At 39.6% G+C, this 17,834-nt stretch overlaps 1 protein-coding gene across 2 annotated transcripts in view; it reads left to right on the top strand.

The window, feature by feature from the left end:
* Positions 1–17,834, top strand: part of mgat4c (mgat4 family member C) — a 165,478-nt gene that overhangs the window by 26,473 nt on the left and 121,171 nt on the right. Inside the window, exon 3 of one of the 2 annotated variants that reach the window (XR_008393875.1) lies at positions 905–1,142. The exons of the other annotated variant lie outside the window; for it this stretch is intronic. The gene's annotated coding sequence lies outside the window, so the exon portion shown is untranslated. Of the gene's footprint in view, positions 1–904; positions 1,143–17,834 lie in introns of those variants that run through there. 2 annotated transcript variants of the gene reach the window in all.

The following is a 17,834-nucleotide window of genomic DNA, read 5'->3' as shown; positions in this document are numbered from 1 at the left end:
GGAAGCAATCTCTATCACTTATGAGGCGTGTGGTCTTCCTAAGACTCTGGGCATAACGGCTCAATCCACTAGGGGGGTCGCCTCCTTGAAGGCTTTGTCCAACGGGGTATCCTTACAGGATGTGTGTGCTGCTGCAGGGTGGTCTACACCACACACATTCATTCGATATTACAGCCTGGATATTCATTCCACCCAGGGCTCGAGTGTCTTGCAGTGACCCTTGGGCTTGGATCTTTTTGAACAGGCTGTACCCTCAGTATGATGGAGTGGGTATTCTCGTTCCCACAGTGTTTTGCTAAATGCAATGTGGAGTTCCCTTTGAAAGAAAGATGGAATGAGACGTTGCATAGCTTTATCATACCGGGGTAGGCCTATGAATTGCGTCTATGCTTCAGATAATAGAGGCTTACGGCGCGGTTCACAGGTGCCATATATATATCACGAGATGCGCTTAATTACCACATCACATGATCATAGCAGGCCTATAAATAGGCATGATTTTACACAAGCTTCAGATGCCGGTCGCGCGGGAGGGGCGCTCCCATAGTGTTATGCTAAACGCAACGTGAAGTTCCCTTCTCAGGGAACAGAGTTACATGCATAACCCAGACCTTTTTTCCATCTTGAATGCCATTGGCTGTTTACTGCAGACATCTGGCTTTTATGTGCATACACACGCTGAGTAAACCTTGATTCTGGGTTAAAACCTGGGTTGACTGAACGATAACCAGTGACATGAAACCTGTTAACCTTACTTATCCCGGGTTGGATTTGTTTGGTTTTGTCAACTCAAAACTTACGCTGCAACTCAGAGTTTGTTCAGCCTGCTTTATGAAACAGGCCTCATGACTTTAGTAATGTATTCAACCAAAAGTATTTCCATCTAATGCATGAATCATTTCAGGTTTGGGACTCAGCTACAGTAGGACACAGAATCCTCAATTCTCACCAGCCCTGGAGTCCACTAGAGCAGATGGCAGGGTGGAGCATTGATTACATTTGCCCAAGGAGATCATAACATCCACCTTCAAATGCATGGGAAAATTTGGCGATTCAATGACACTGCTCATTAGCGTTACCCCTCTGTTTATTGTATGATTGTAGGTGTTACCTGGACATTTGTGACAATGATTGATAAAGTTTTCCACAAGCACAGTTGTTTCATTGTCTCTTTTCCTATTTCCTGCATGGATAGCCAGGACCAGCTCATCTGTAAGGCCTCCTCCCCTTTTCTGAACTTTAGTCAGCATATTTTTTGTGTGCAATAGTCCGTGATGGTCAATGTTGGGTGAGCACGCTTGGTAGTCTGAAGGTCTAAGATAGCTGCTGTAATTAGTTTATGGAGTTTCCCCAGTCGTGACAAGCTAATTATTCAGAGAGGTGGTTAGGGTAGGAATATGTTTTGTACTGACTTGGTAGTCATTAACGGATGGCTTCCACCAGTTGGTCCACAACTGTTCCAAGCTGTAATAGTCACACCTGGTGGGAACCAAGCAAGGTCTCTAGGTTAGCATTGGTGGCCCCCTTAAACTTTGTTGCCTGCTTGCTAACTCCGATGGCTTAATTTAGCTATTAAAACTGTATGGAGAGAGTACAAATACTAGAAAACTGTTGAAATCAAATACCTTTAATCATCAAGCAGATATGGTAGAATGGTAACCATGTCCCCAGAAACATTCACAAAGTCCACAGGCATATCAGGCATTCCAACTACTAACCAAGGATTTAAATCCATAACTGGAATTTAAACCAAGACTACGCACATTACCTGGGCAGATCATCAATTTAAACAGTAAACGCAGGTGATATGAATGAAATTGATTGCCATGTGTTAGATGTGTAGCTTAGAGTGTGGGTGTGTCAGTTCCAGTTTTGTCCCTGCTCATAATTCCTCTTGCTCTGGTCTCCCCTTCACAGCAGGACACTAACATATACATTGCATTTATTTTAAAGTTTAAACCACACTGTCATGCATTACTGACCATCCATCAACCTTTTTTACACACCATGGCTTAATGTTCTTTTTTTTATTATACACAAGTGAGCACTAACCAAATGTATGTTATCCACACCACAAAGTATATCAATGTTGTCTCTTTTCAATGTGGGGAATCCTCAGACAGCTCATGAATGCTGATTGATATTTGGCACTGAAAAAATAAAAAGCAGAAACAGTGCAGAGAGTGAGAGGAGCAACGACCTTTCGGAGTGAAATGTTAATTTAACTGCTGTATAAAAAAAGAGTGTGTGTGGCTACTGAATGCTGAACATGTAAATATTACCAATCCCCGCTGACTTATATGTGGATTAGGTACAGTTCACCAGTGAATAAGTGCAAATAAGCTTTGCCCTTTTAACTGTTCAGTGATGGGTACCGAATACTAATTTGTGGATACAAAATCCAGTTTTGTGAAGCAGCTGTGTGGAAGCAGTGGTGTATGTTGCCGAGTAATCATGCTATCATGCTCTATATGTTTGGATCTGTCTCATTTTTTCAGTCATATTTTTAGGCTCCACTGCTATTTATCTACAATCATATTGTAACTTTAGTACCATAACTTTATCTGTCTTTACCTTCATTCAGCGACTTAATGGATGAGGATAAATTGTGGTTTTGGGCAGGATATTTCTTTAGTTTCAATGTTTACTTGATGTGTATTTTGTATTTTAAATCTCAGGTTAATCCACAGTTTATATTTCACTGCAGGGTTACTATGTTATGAAAGAGACACTGCATTGCAGGTGTTGATGTGTGTGTGTGTGTGTGTGTGTGTGTGTGTGTGTGTGTGTGTGTGTGTGTGTGTGTGTGCACGCACATGCACATGCATTAGCATTGCTTTAGACATATGTGTGTACTCTGGTCACTGATGTGTGTACGTAACAGCAATAAATAGGATTCAAAATCTTTCTTGCTAATGTTTCGCATTTGCTCAATAGACATGGATTTTATCTGATTTCACTCAGTACAAAGAGCTTCACTAGGTGTCTGTTGTTACAACTGGCTGATTTAATTCTCAGCACACACAGTCTTCACTAGTGGAATATTATACTGGTTGGATATTGATCCTTCTTTTGAGGCCATTTGTGGCATAAAAAAGCAGGGGATTAGGTTATAGATCTGTAGGTGGAGATATTGTAGAAGGAGGCCTGTAACGTTAGACCATTCAGCATTAATATATATATATTTAGACACAAAAGGGAGTACTCCACTGGATCAAAATTGGGTGCTCTTCAGAATTGGATAACAATACCACCAAAATACCACAAACACCAAAGTCGGAGTGCGAAAAAAATATGTCTAAATTTCTGTGTGCGTAAACAGTGGAACAGTGAATTAAAACGTCTACACACCCATGTTAAAATTGCACCTTTTGTGATTAAAACATAAAACCAAGATAATCCATTTCTTTTTACCTTTACCGTAATACAGCAACCAACAATTCTAGTGGGAAAACAATAGAAATAAAAATTTAGGAAGAAAAAAAAACTTAAAACAACCTGGTTGCATGTGTGTGCACACCCGTAAACTAATACATTGTTAAAGCACATTTTGCTTTTAACACAGCACTCAGTATTTTTGGGTAAGAGGCTACAAATTTAGCTCATCTTGAGTTGGCAATTTTAATTTACTCTTTCTTGCAAAAATGCTCCAGATCAAATCAAATTGTGAGGGGATCTCCTGTGTACAGCCCTCTTCAAGTCATTCCACAGGTTTTCTATAGGATTTAGATCTGGGCTCTGACTGGGCTATTCCAATTTGTTGATCATCTTCTTCTGACGGCAACCTTTTTTTTTTACTTGAATTTTGTGCTTTGGGTCATTATCGTGCTAGATGGTGAAAATCTTCTTCAACTTCAGCTCTCTAAAAGAGACATGCTGGTTTTGTGCCAAAATAGGTTGGTATTAAGAGTTATCCATGATTCCTCTACAAAGACTAGAATCCAGACGCAGCTGAAGAGAACCAGCCCCATAGCATGATGCTGCTACCAACTTGCTTCAATGTTGGTACAGTGTTCTTTAGGTGATAAGCTGCCTTGTTTTGTCACCAAATATATCTTTTAGAATTATGCCCAAAATGTTCTACCTTGGTCCCATCAGCCCATAACACATTTTGCCACATGGTTTTGGCGAAATTTTGGTGGCCTAATTTTTTTTGTTTATTTAAAAAACAAAAGATTTGTGAGGAAAAAATGTGATTTTGTTGTTGTTGTTACAGGCAGGGAGTGAAGTGTACTTGCCGGATATTCCTGCAGCTCCTTTAATGTAGCTGTAGTTCTCTTGACAGCTTCTCTGATAAGTTTTCTTCTTCTTCTTTCATGAGGTTCAAAGGGACATCCTGTTTTTGTTAATGTCACTGTGGTGCCCCATTTTATGCACTTGTTGATGATGGTCTTCATGGTGTTCCAAGGTACATCTAATGATTTGGAAATTCTTTTGTACCCCTCTCCTAATCTTGCTTTTCTAATACTACACTTTCTAATATTATTTACTAATACTTTTCAACCATGAGATCCCATAAATGCTTTATAAGCTCTTTGCGGACCATGGCTTCAGCAACCGGATTAAATGAAGAAGTTGGCAAGAAAAATCCTACCAAAAAAAATCCTGACCTTTATTTTTTTATGTGATTTGTGATTTTTGTGATCTAACATGATCACAAAAAGATGCATTTTTAACAGGGGCATGTCAACATTTATATCCACTGTACTAATTTAAAAAAACAACAACAAAACAGCAAGGTAGTGCAGGATCATTGTCTGCAGAATTTCTCATATTCTCCCCATGTTCATGTGGGTTTCCTCTGTGTTCTCCCACATCCAAAAACATGCTAGTACTGTAGGTGGTTTGGATATGCTAAATTGCAACTGAGAGTGAAAATGTGTGTCCAAATGTGTGTGTGTGTGTGTATGTGTGTGTGTGTGTGTGTGTGTGCGTGTGTGTGTGTTTGACTGGTATCCCATTCAAGGTACATTCCTGCTTCATATCGAGTGTTACCAGAATGATCTCCGGATAAGAATAATTTGGTTAAGGTGATTAATGAAGATGAATGAATGAATGAATGAATACATCTTAACAGTTGTTGATAAATATTTCTGGGCTAGCACATTCTGGAGAGCTTTGATGCTTTTTAACCATTACTCATTTAGATTTTTTGTTATATTTGAATAGAGCATGCATAGAGTGCCTGTAGTCATTAATGCTTGCTCTTCACGGTGATTTAATTTATTTATTTTTGTTTATTTTATTTTTTTGCATTCAGCAGACTTACAGCTTTTAATGGCAACTTGAATGACAGTTTATTGCATTCAGTAACACATACGGGTTTCCCAAGTGTGGCTAACTAAGGCATAATACAACCATTGCATTTAAGATTTCCTGGAAACCAAACCTCTCCCTTTCCCCCTATTCTACACTCTCTTCTCCTCTCTGTAGAAGGCTGTACAGAATTAATGGGTAGAAGATGGGAGGGCTGAAGTGGACCAGAGAGATTAGCTGTAAAATTGACACTGACAAATCTCATACATTACGGCTTCATGGGAGGCAGCCATCACCACAGGAAGTTGAGCAGGAGGAGAGGGAAAAAGGTAATGTTCTCTATAAAAGACACAGTGTGGCCTTTATTAACTACCACTTTTATAGTGTTGCATTACTGAAAGCTTCCCTCTGCAAATTCACAGCAGTTGTACAAAGGCCACATGCAGGATTGTGCAATTTTTTAAACAATATTTTAAACATCCTAAATATTTGGTAGTACTGTTTATTAAAACAGAATTTTTATAGGACTAAAATTTAAACACTAGCAAAACATGTTAATTCCATCACAGAGTTGGGCTTTTCCTCTGATTGTCAACCTTATAATAAACCTTCTTGTTTTGAATTTGTCTTCTTGTTTTATTGTCTTCTCTTCTTAATTTTACTGAGGGTGTGTGAATGCTTAATCCATTAAATAACTGAAATTAATGGAATAAAAAAGGGAGCGGATTTTTGTAACGCATGCCTGAAGCACACACTGGCGTATTCAAAGCTTCATTTAAACTCACTTACTTTCAATTGGACTCATGAATAGTAAATGTTTATGTGCATCTTTAATAATCCATGAAGTGCAAACGAACAAACTTCAATGAGCCTTAATTAACACTGCAGTCTCTATACCGGACAGAGAATACTTTTTTTTTCAAGGTCATGAACGGAAGTCTAAGGTTTCTTTCTTTTGTAAACATCATATCATATCTGTTTGGTATGTCACATTCAATAATAATTTTTGAATGTATGTTTGACTCCAACATTGATTCTTCACTTGATCGCTTGATTTCAGCAAACACCTTGAGTCTATGTGCTTGCTTGTTGTCATGCCAAAAATCATGATCTTCTATCATTTAGAAAATATGCATATTCATTTAGCTCATTATTGATTCATGCCTACCAGAAAAGGATTATATTTTGCAATTTGTATAAAATATATTGATTAGATCATTGTGATAGATTATTGCTATTCATCTCTGTGCATTTACTTTGAGATATAATGCATATACTTTGCAGATGGTAAATCTAGCAGATGCAATAAAACCAGTATAATTTGTGCTACTCATTCCATTGTAATTTCAATCTCCTCAGGCACAACTGATGAGGAAAGGAATACTTGAATAGGGTTATGAATATGTGATATGATAAGCTCTTGAAATCATAACAGAGCAAATGTGTTTTCTGAGCAGCCCACATATTCATCTACATTGCTAATTTGATTGAAAGCTTGTGTGTATATATGCTGAATCCTCATTTGTGCATGTGCTATAGCACTTGTTTTATAAGTCAATGTACATTATGTATACTATATTAGATTTGGCAGTGTGGTAAAGATTTATATCACCTTTTTTTCCAGACATTTTAATGAATAATAGACTGTAATTTTGGTTAAGTAGTATGTGCTGTTAAATATTCATTGGCAGCTTGCGTTCTTAAAATATAACTAATTACCACTTCCAGCATCTCCAAAGCACTGTTTTCACACTCAGAGTGAAATTCACATGCGTCTTCCCAAATAAATCATATTAAATGCACAATTCAATGCACAACCATTGCTAACTATAGTACTTTGTGTGTGCTGTGTCCCATTGGCTTGCTTGGAGTGGATCATGTTGATCCAGCTGCCTGTCTTCTTCTCCATGCTTTTGTTTGTTCTAACTGGTTTCTCCAGCTGTTCTGTGTGTGTTTCTGTGGGATAATTTTGTGCCAGTGTCACAGCCTCTTGTGACACATGCACACATGTGTTGAAGGCTAGAATATATTACATCTCACAAAGAACTTGCACAAAAAGTAAACATTCTAGATGTCTTATCTGCATCAAGCAGGAAAATAATGCAGCGCTGCCATGTAAAGTGTTGTGTAAATGACAGACTTCTCTGTCCCACAGTAATCATCTGTTCTCAGGTCTGACAGTCCAATGTGTCTTTCTCTCTTCCTGAATGCTAAAGCGATTAATCCTCCTGAGCTTCGCTTCTCCAGAGCAGTGTGCTGAGAGAGGAAGTCTACATTAAGTATTGATGACATGGATGATTAAAATTTGAAAGGCATTTTAAAAAGTACATAAATGGTTTCTATAGGCAAGGTCAACACAGGGATTAGGAGAATCTGAGAACTTTTGACTTTAATATTATATTGGAAAACCTTCTATAACACATTTCTGAGAATAGCAATAATTACATTACATATCTGAAGTGCTAATTTGCTGTTAAAACCATTTTGACTGTGAATACGTGATGTGTGGGATTTTTCATTCAGAAAGATTTTCCTGTTTGTTTTCCTGATGTTTTAAAGATCTTTATAGGGTGGTAGAGAAACAGAATGGTTCAAATGAATGGAAGTGTATAGGTTAAATGCAAACGTTCAGCAAAACTCATGGGCTAAAAGGTTGGATTGCATGTGAATTGTGTCTGTAAGCTGCCAGACTGTGTATTTTGGCAGGCTTATGTCTCCATTCAATGTTGACTAGTGAGATTAACTGAGAGAGGTCATGGTGGTGTTGATGATCACAAACACAGACACAGAAGGAGCTAATACTTGACAATATTTTTATTTTACAATAATTTTGCAACCTCACAGCTCCAGGGTCATGGGTTCAATCCTGTGCTCGGGTTACTGGTTTGCGTGGATTGTCATGTGTTCTTCTTGTGCTTGCATGGGTTTCCTTTGGGTTCTCTGGTTTCTTCCCACTCTCCAAAAAACATGCAAATAGGCATTGTTACGCCCTCACCAGCAGATGGCACTGTGGCGTGGCTGTAGAGAGCGCGTTTACACGAGACGGAACTGTTGCATATGGACACGTGCCTTTGTTTTGGTTTTGGTTCTCCTCCTGTTTAAGCATTGGTTGATGTTCAAGGGTGTGTCGTGATTTGCCCCAGCTGTCTGTGTTCTAGTTTGATTGTGTTTGCTATTTAAAGCCCTCGTGTTACATTGTACTTCGCGCAGTATTATTTGAACCACTGAATGTAATGGTGAATGCATTACGCATGCTAAGCGGTCCTGTTTTCATGTCCTGCTCTCGTTCCATGCCTCGACTTTAGATGTTTAACCTCGTTGATCTTGTCCAGTGTTGACCGTGTTTCCTGTGTTGTACTGCTGTTTGGAAAAAAAGACGTTGATCTTCACCTGCTTCTGCCTCACCTGCCGTTTCAAAACAGAATACCGCACCTACTATGTGGAAGCAGCAGATCAACATGAACGCCGCTGAAGCTGCCGAGTTTGAGGAGTGGCATTGATCGTTCTGGGAACAGAGTAAACAGATAAATGAAGAACTTGCTCAGATCGACCGCCTTCTGAAGCTGCTGCAGCAAGCCAGGCCACGCGCCACATTGCCACCCTGCAAGTACCCCCGCCTCTGCTGCCGGAGGACTACGCTGCGCTATGCAGGCAGCAGAGCTACCCAAATTACTGGGGCTTCCCACTGCCGGGGGACTACACTACGCTATGCAGGCAGCAGGAGGTCGCAGCCCCGGAGTCCCAGCCCGAGGTTAACTTGGCGACCTCAGTGCTCCAGCTGGAGACCTGCAGGGAGGTCTTGACTGCCGAGGAAGCTGTCCTGCTGTCCTATCCTGCCGAGGAAGCTGTCCTGCTGTCCTATAATGCCGAGGAAGCTGTCCCACTGTCCTGTCCAGCCGAGGTAGCTGTCCCGCCGTCCTGTCCCGCCGAGGAAGCTGTCCCGCTGTCCTGTCCCACTGAGGAAGCTGTCCTGCTGTCCTGTCCTGCCGAGGAGTCTGTCCCGCTGTCCAGCCGTGCAGAAGATGTCCCTCCGAGCTCCAGCCCCGCAGAGGACATCGCTCCGAGCTCCAGCCCCGCTGAGGACATCACCCAGCGTTCTAGTCCCGCTGAGGACGTCGCCCAGAGTTCCAGTCCCACTAAGGACATTGCTCAGCGTTCCAGTCCCGCTGAGGACATCGCCCAGCGTTCCAGTCCCACTGAGGATGGCGCCCCAAGCTTCAGTCCCACAGGTGGTGATCCACCTGTCGGCTGCCCGGCAGAGGCCGCCCTGTTTTCCAATGCATCAAGAGACAGATCACACAGGGGCCCAGGACCGCTGTTGGAGGGGGTGCCCATTGGCGCTCCGGAAGGAGCTCCTTTGGAGGGGGTTCTGTTACGCCCTCACCGGTGGATATTGCGCCCCAGACACGCCCACTTTTGTTGTTAGCAAATCAATATTGTTTTTATATTTTTTGATCTTGTGATTGGACCGTTCTCAACTACTTTCTTTCCTGCTACTTCAAGAGATTGTTAACAACATAGAAGTAGGAACAGCATTTCGTTCAGATGAAAGAAAATTTGGTTTTATCTTTATAAAAAAAAAAACCTCTCACAAGGCATTCAAATTAAGAATAAAAAGGATAAAGGAATTTGGACTAGATTGACAACAGACAGCAGCAGTCAAGTAATCGCAGGCAAGCTTACACCCGGGTTTCTGTGGCACTTGTTATAGCAAATGTAGTTGGCTAGTTGGATGAGATGTAAATCATGCATTTTGCTGTTTTCCTTGCTTGCTGTTTCAAAGTCCTGGTACCGGGGGTATGAGACTTAAACATCTTTCTGAAAAATGCAAAAGTAGTCACAACCATCTTGACAATGCTATGATGCTCCAGTTTTTTGGGAAGCCTAGCTTTACTGAACAGAGTTTAAAGGAAGTCCTTCTTGGATCCTGGGGGAATGACATTTAAATGGTCTGGTCCCCTTCTCGGACAAACAGCTGTTCAATCATCCAGGAGAGTAGAATCTTATAGGAACAGAGAAATATGTTCTGACTGTGAGAGAAGTGTGAGAATGCACAGTCCACATAAGTGCAGCATGGTTTAACACTTCATCAAGCTGCAGAGAGCTATATTGATAGATACTGGACAAGGCAATATGCTCTGTCTTCTTTCTCCTCACTAAACAATGTGCTTGTGCACAGAATCACACTGGCCCCAACAGCTCTTGGCTGGTGACATGAAAACATTGTCCCCAGGCAGCGCCTGAGAGCGAATACATTAAAGGAGTCTGTTATTGTGTCTGTAATGTAGCAGATATCACTAACCCTTTGTAGTTTCACTGAATAAATTAATGCTTTAATACAGTAATTTGCTGTCAGTTATTTTACATCTCCTTCCAATGTAAAACAGGCTTCAGTTAAAACCTTACATCTTATCTGGCTTCTTCTAAGTTTAGAGTAGTGATTTGTGGTCACTTTTAAAGGTCACTGTCGAGCATTCCGGTGGAAATCGTGGACATTAATTATAGATCCAGATGGGTTTTGCTGTGAGATCCCTGTGTTAACTTCAGTAGTACAAAATAATTTCAGAATAACCTGCAAAACTAAAATGAAAAAATTTTATGCACATTTTATATTATTTTTTTTCATGGGAGCCTAAGGCCATGCATTTGAAGAGAGTGTACATAATGTACTTTTTTCTTTGTTACCTCCTTGGCAAAGTACTTAAACTGCCCCTTGACTTCACCTGAGAGCTTTAAGTGAGATTCCTGCCTGTGCTCCTTTCATGGTCGAGGTCCCTATGTGGGCTTTAACTTAGCAGCACCCTGTGGAAAGGTCTGTCTCTTTCCTGTGCTCTCTAACCTCTTATTGCACCAGCCACGGGTGAGTAGATGAGACTAGGCATACTTAATATTCTACAAATGCACAAAAACATTTCAAAATATTCAGTGTTGGCATTTTCAGCCACATTATTAAAAAAGTGTGCCGTCTGATTGCTTTTGAAGGGACATGAAAAATAAATTTGCTAATGGCTTTAATGATTTTTATTACGTCTTTATTTTTGCTTAATAAATTTCTTTGTGAAGATTTGATGTTTCTCACTGTTCCAAGAATTAGACCTAGATATTTAAACACAAAGAACAACAATCAAATCATGGATAAACAGAAGCTAAGTGTTTAGTAGAATGTTTTCTAAACCCTGTAATAAGAAGAAATATTGGTTCCATCTGTTAGGTTTTCTGGATGTTCTGGGAATGTTTGTACATATCATTACATACAGTGCCCTCCACTAATATTGGCACCCTTGGAAAATATGGTAAATGGTCTGCACTTGTATAGCACTTTACACTGTGTCTCATTCACACACACCAATGGTAGCAGAGCTGCCATGCAAGGCATGCTAACTTGCAATTGGGAGCAACTTGGGGTTCAGTGTCTTGCCCAAGGACACTTCAGCATGTGGAGTCTTGTGGGCCTGGAATCGAACCGCCAACCCTTCGAGTAGTGGGTTAGCGGACAACCTGCTCTACCACCTGAGCCACTGCCGAGCCACATGAGCTAAAAAGGCTGTGAAGAATTGTCTTTATTTTTTAGCCTTTTTAGGTATTATGGTCAATCACGAGAGTCAATTTTGCGCAACCACATGCAGGATAGCCTGTGCTTATGCTTATGTGCACAACTTGCTTTCATAGACTTTCGAGTGAATAAAAGATAAAAACCCTCTTATTTTCCAGAAATAAATTTTGCCAGTTTAAAGTGGAATTCCATCCCCCCTTGAAATGCACTCACAGACTCAGTCCCCCGGTGTCCTCCATATTTCCAGCCCTGTGTATACTAAATACAACAGGCCTTTATGGTTAGGATTTTAAATAATATTGGTAAAGAAGACTATCGTTGATTAACCTTGAAAATGACATTAATAGAAATTTTTGCTTCTGAAAATGGTGTATTCAGAAATACAGAAAAGGATTTGTTCAGTTGACAGAAATATATGCAGTCTTTTGCTTGCGTTTCAAATTCCTTGAGATATTAATAAATGTTCATCATGCCTCGTTCATTTAAAAAGTTCCAGACTGCCAGTCATCATCAACACATTAACAAGTCAGTCCTTGAAGAGGCAGAAAATTGGATTACAGTATTGGTTTTATAAGAGGTTCTCCATGTAATCATTCATGAATGCTAAGAATTTCAGTTAATTTTAGTAGGTGGATGTGTTTCTCAAGAAATTATAATGATGTAGTGGATCTGAATATTAAAGTATTGAGTATATGAGCAGGGATATTATATTCCTTCATTCATCTTCACTAACTGCTTTATTTTTAGTCAGGATGCAGTGGATCTGGAGCCTATCCCACGCAAAATTCAAACAGACAGTAACCTGAGCTCAGGACTGAACCTGGGACCCTGTAGCTGTGAAGCAGCAACACCGCCCATGGATATTATATATTAAAATATTAGTTAATGAAAGGGGGTTGAGTTGTCAACACTGTTTCCTGTTAAGGGCCCTGATAAACTAAAATACAAAATAATGTACGCTAATATGTATATGGAAAGGAATACAATGTGTGTGTGTATGCTGTGGGTGATTTACAAATAATTATTGTGTGAATTACATTATATACAAAGTAAAGGAAAGAAGCAAATATAAATTTGGCAAGGTCAGATATCTTAGACACCAAGAAAATTTAAACTGAAACAAAAATTTTATAATTGTTTTATTATTGTGAGTCTAGTAGGTTTTTTCCCAGGCTACACCAGTGTTTAAGGTCTGTTGGCATTAGATATGAGCATGTGTAATGAATATCTAATTAGAAACTTCCGCTGTCTCTGTAATATTTAGTCATCATTTCATTAAACCCTGATCATTTTGAGATACTAAGGCACAATCTTAATAAATCTTCTCGGTTTTAAAATTGAATGATATTATATGTTCTTCAACAAGCAGAAACTGATATAAAATGTAACATAATACCTGCAAATATAATACCTCAGTTGACTAATTCGCACAAACAATCGTTGTTACAAAGTGACTTTCAGGCTTCAGTAAATCGCACTGTACTAAATTAATCTACTTTTATTGACTCCACTTTATTTTACGCTATTAGGTAGAAATGACACCAATTGCATATTTGGTGAGGCAAACATACCAAAGGGGAAGAGACAATATTTTGCTCCTCTGAAAGATGCAGTCCACCATTGACACTGTAAATTAGCTTTATTTTTTGTGGGTTTTATAAAGTTTACCACATTTTTACTCATATAAACCTTTAGTATATTAGGACCAAGACATGTGATTGTATACATTTTGGCTTTGTTCTTATACACCTTAGCCTAGATTGATTAGATTAGATTGATAGACTGATTCTCATAGTAAGAAAACTCACATACACATCAGCCTGCTTTAAAAATACGCATCCTTGTTTAACCAAGGTTCTCTCACTCTGCTATCAGTACAAGCTCTTAGTCTTGGCCCTGGTGGACCTGTAGCCACCTCATGCTTCATTGCCCTTGCTCTCCACCTTTCCTAAACCTCTTAATATGTCACACAGAGGTGGACCCCAGTCACCATGTAATTGAATTCTTCTATGTTTGTGCTATCACACCAAAGCAGAGCAGTGGAAAACACAAGAAAACAGACACCTGCTCTCCTCATCAAACAATAAATATAGACTTGAGATCTGTTTGGGACAAGCAGAGATTTAGCAAAGCACACTTATTGGAAAAGCAGGTTACAAAGGTTGTGTAATTCCTCACACATTTCCTCACATATTCCTAAATTGCCATGTTTTAATAGAAATCTGGAACAAAATTTTTTTTTAAACTAATCTTCGTGCCAAAATAATTTTTTGGGGGGTATTGAAGTGTTCTTGTCAGTTAAAGATAACAGTCCATTTAGTTCCTGTTTGGAGGACCACAGTCAGAGTCATGCATTGCGTCTTTGGATGACGTCTCTTTGTCTTCGTCCTCCTACCCATCACTTCCCTACTTGTCCAATTTGGCCAATGTTGCTTAGTGACGGCGCTCCATGTGGCCACTTGCTGTGTGGCTTAGAATCACATCCGAGTTGCACCTACCAGTCTCTAGATCTCCGATAAGGAGCACAGAAAGAAGCTGGCTGTAATTTATCTAAGGCTATTTTGTGATTCAGATATACTATTCTGGATGCAGCCAAGCGGTAAATTGCTTTCCTCTGGGAGCAGGTCGCATTGTGGGGTCGACAAAGCAGAGCTATTTTTCTCTCTACCACTACCCTGTTTTATCTGTCTCCATCTCACTCTCTGACTATCGCTGTCTGTCTCCCCCCTCCCTCTTCCTTCCAAACTGTTGAGCTGGAGAGTGGTTCTATAAGCAGTCATCACAGTGGCTGCAATTAGGGGCGATAATTGCAGGCATAGAACAGCAGGTCACAGGGATACAGTGAGCTCTGAAAGGTCAAAATGATGCAAGCCATGAGAGGGAGACAAACATTTTTCTGAAGAGTCAGCTGTAAAAGTAAAGTGGAAAAAACATATATAGAAAAGCTACATACACTAAGGGACTTTCACATAAGCAGTATTTAGTTCTTTTGAATTAAAAGCTTGGTTTGTTTGTGCGGGTGTGAACAGCAATCAGACTCAGGTATGGAATGAAACAAGAAGAGACCTCTTGAAAAATATGGTCTTGGTCTTGTTCAAGAAGAAACTTAGTGTGGTTTAACTGTAATGAGAATATGTTACATTCTGTGATGTTTTTTCACTCACCATGGATATAAAGAGTGGCTATATGTGTTACCCTAGCCTTCCTGTCAGTTTGAACCAGTCTCTTAAACAAGACATTTCTCCCTGCAGAACCTCTCATTAAAAAGGCATTTCTGAACTGCCACTCACTGGATGTTTTTTGTCTTTCACCCCATTTTGTGTAAACTCTAGAGACTTTTGTGTGTAAAAATCCCAGGAGATCTGCAGTTTCTGAAATGCTGAAAGTCTCACTTTTTTTTTTTACTTGAGTGTTGTCTCTGTTAATTCTTGTTTTTAGTTGTGTTTTCTTGTTAAGAAGGGAACATGATTGAAACATTATTATAACTCAGTAATGCACCATCTGGAATTTTGAAAATTGTGTGAAATCTTATAAGCTGCTCATTCATTCATCTTCAGTAAGAGCTGAATCCTGGTCAGAGCTGTGGTTGATCCAGACACTATCCTATTAACATGAGCAGCGATAGACCCCGAATGGCATGGCAGTCCATTGCAGCACCATACTACATTGCACCCCACCTCCAACCCCCCATTGCTGTTATAATAACCTCTACTCTTTTGGAGAGCTTTCCACTAGATTTTGGAACTGGGATAGGGAGTTGCCCATTCAGCCACAAGAACATTAGTGAGGTCAGGTACTGATGTCATGCAAGGAGGCTTGGTGCACATTACATTTCATTCCAAAGGTTTTCAGTGAGGTTGAGGTCAGGGCACTCGAGTTCTTCCAAGTTTATATGATTCTTGCTTTATTTACAGGGGCATTGTTGTGCTGGAAGAGGTTTGGGCCTTTTATTTCTAGTGAAGGGAAATCTTAATGCTATAGCATACAAAGACATTCTAGAAAATTCTGTGCTTCCAACTTTTAGGCAACAGTTTGGCGGAGGCCCACATATGGATGTAGTCATGTGTCATGGTCATGTATCCACATACTTTTGGTCATGTAGGGTATGCTGTATATATTGGTTATCTCTACATAAAAAATGAAACATCAAACTAATAAAAAGTAAACTAATTAGTGTCTATTTTATTGTACTGTCACGTCAGGATGGAGGCAAAGTTCAGTGATGTTAAATGCCAAGCCTGAAACAGAGAACGCAGAAATAGAATAAAAATTTAACAAGTGTGGGGAAAGTAAGAAACACAGGTATAGCGGGTTGTCAAACTTGTCTTGAGTGTGCAGAGGCTGACATTCCTAGTGTCTCTGGGGATTTAGGTTAAGCCTTATGCACTGTCTCTTACATAGGCTGCATAGCAAGTTCATCCCCTAAGAGCACCCCAAGCCATCAAAGAAAGACAGACATGAATTTGAAATGTAAATATTAAGCTCACCAGGAGGAAGATTCTGGCTGCTTTTGTAGCTGATTGCAAGGTCATGGAATTATACAATCGGTAACATAGAAAAAAAAATCCCTTGTCTAGTTGTAGCCATGTGGATTTCTTGGTCTGGATGTTTACAAGCTGCTCGTCTGTAATAGTTCTGTATATCACCTATAAGCTTATTAGCTGTTGTATTAAATGGAGACAAATTCCATTATATAGTTACTGGTGTTGCTCTTCATCTATTCCTGAGAGAACATGTATGCTCATATAGCTAATAGCAGGTTTAGTTGCCTCGCTGATAAAGAAAAATCCAAGTAATTGCCAATGCATGTTTAAAAAGCCTATTGTTTCTTTAAAATTGGCCTTCACAGGAGCTAGATAGTGGCACCATATTAGATTACACACTGTTGATCTGTGCTGTGTCAAGGGCCTCTCTGTAAACACCTCTCTGGCTCCAGCAGTGAAAGCCCAACCACAGTGATAAATAAATTGTCCTTGATGGAAGTCATTTATGTGATTGAGAGAATGAGAATGCTGTAAAAGATTTATGTTGCATCAGATATTGACTTATACCACAGCAGTATTTAATTCTTTTTTAAAAATGTGGATTAATTTTCTATAATTGACAGCAGTTCCAGCTTTAATATAAATTATTTTTATTAAGGTGTTCGTTATAATATGTTATCATCTATATAGTAACAACTCATTCACAGGGATTTGTATGGCAGATGTTCTGCATACCTGGATACTAATAAACAGATTAAACAAGTTATTATTTAGCCAACAAGAAAATGGGATGGCATGCTCTCTCTCTCTCTCTCTCCCTCTCTCTCTCTCTCTCTCTCTCTCTCTCTCTCTCTCTCTCTCTCTCTCTCTCACCTGTCTACCTCTAACCTCTCACTAGTCAATTGTGGGCATCTGTGATCTCATGTATGCAGAAGAGGGGAAATATGTTTAATGCTGGCTTCACATGTCCCTGAGAAAGTACAGTAGGTGTTAGCTTTCACCCTCCCTGGGTTGTTGTTGTTGTGTGATAGAAGATAGTCAGTTGATAGGAATTTGCAGGTGACCAAATTAGGGAGGGAAATGGGTAAAAATCACAAACAAACAAAAATAGAAAGTGTAATTGTAATCTTTGGCTATAAAACACATCAGTGTGCTGTTATAGGAAAATAATTCACTTTAGGGTGGTATCACACCATCCAAGCATGGATTATTTTTGGATAACAGCATGCCCTGTTGTATTCTATTCCTAACTTAACAAGCTTTTATAAAAGAGTCACATTTTCCTGGAACAGTTTAGCAAAATATTAATTATATTTCAGGGATACAAGGAGTTCATACAAGTCCTAGATAAGTGGCTGTCAGCATGTGCAAATATAACTAGTGGCACTCATCATTTTGATTTTCTAAATGTAATTCAAATGCAATGTGTTTACTACTTATCCTGTTTCCACTCTGACACATTCACCTCTACTGTTCACCTCTACTGTTCACCTTGCTTAAATGTAATCCTTACCAAGCTAAACTGGGAACACTTTGAAAGA

The sequence above is a fragment of the Ictalurus punctatus genome, chromosome 4 (genome assembly GCF_001660625.3).
Source record: "Ictalurus punctatus breed USDA103 chromosome 4, Coco_2.0, whole genome shotgun sequence".
Lineage (NCBI taxonomy): Eukaryota > Metazoa > Chordata > Actinopteri > Siluriformes > Ictaluridae > Ictalurus > Ictalurus punctatus.
The sequence above is the reverse complement of the archived record's forward strand: the minus strand, read 5'-3'. Positions and strand labels throughout refer to the sequence as shown.